This window comes from Octopus bimaculoides, chromosome 15 (assembly GCF_001194135.2).
Source record: "Octopus bimaculoides isolate UCB-OBI-ISO-001 chromosome 15, ASM119413v2, whole genome shotgun sequence".
NCBI classification, from domain to species: Eukaryota; Metazoa; Mollusca; class Cephalopoda; order Octopoda; family Octopodidae; genus Octopus; species Octopus bimaculoides.
The window spans coordinates 2,071,850-2,072,568 of record NC_068995.1 but is presented as its reverse complement, the minus strand read 5'-3'; positions in this window follow the sequence as shown (position 1 = coordinate 2,072,568).

Below are 719 nucleotides of genomic sequence, written 5' to 3'. Positions count from 1 at the left end.
CCCAGAGAGAGGAAAGGCAAAGTTGACCTCCACCGGGAACTGAACTTAGAGCGCAAAGAACTGGAAAAATACAACGAAGCTCTTTTTTTTTTTCTCTCCCCATGTTCCAACGATTCTGCCAGTCCACCATCCAACAACAGTAATAATAATAATAATAATAATAATAACAATTATAAGCTATAAATGAACAAAATCTCAGAATTGCTAATTGCAATGTGAATCTTTTTGATTTTTTTTTTCATATCTAAATTATACACATAACATGCACGCACGCACGCAAAGAATCAGACATGCAAAGAACATACAATATATATATATATACATCCTAACATACACACACACATACACTCCCTAACATACACATTGGAAAGAAAATTGAAAGAGGAAAAAAATACTAAGTCTTTGAACAGAATTATTCCAAGAAAGAGGAACGTTTCTATTGAAAATATATATATATTTCTCCAGAATCTTCTGGAAACTGAAGTGATGTGGAGTGGGTAGTTTATAAGGGGGCAAGAGGGAGACAGAGAAAATATATTTGTTAGTTTTTTTGGTTTTTTGGTTTGTTTTTTTTTTTTTGCATTGTATGTGTGTGACTAAACTCCTTCCAGACATCCTGTCATTTAATTGTGTATGTATATGGTTGCAGGGAGGGGGGAAGGGGAGAGAGGGGTGAGGAGGAGGAGCAATAGCAGTAGCAGGGAGAGAGAGAGAGAGAG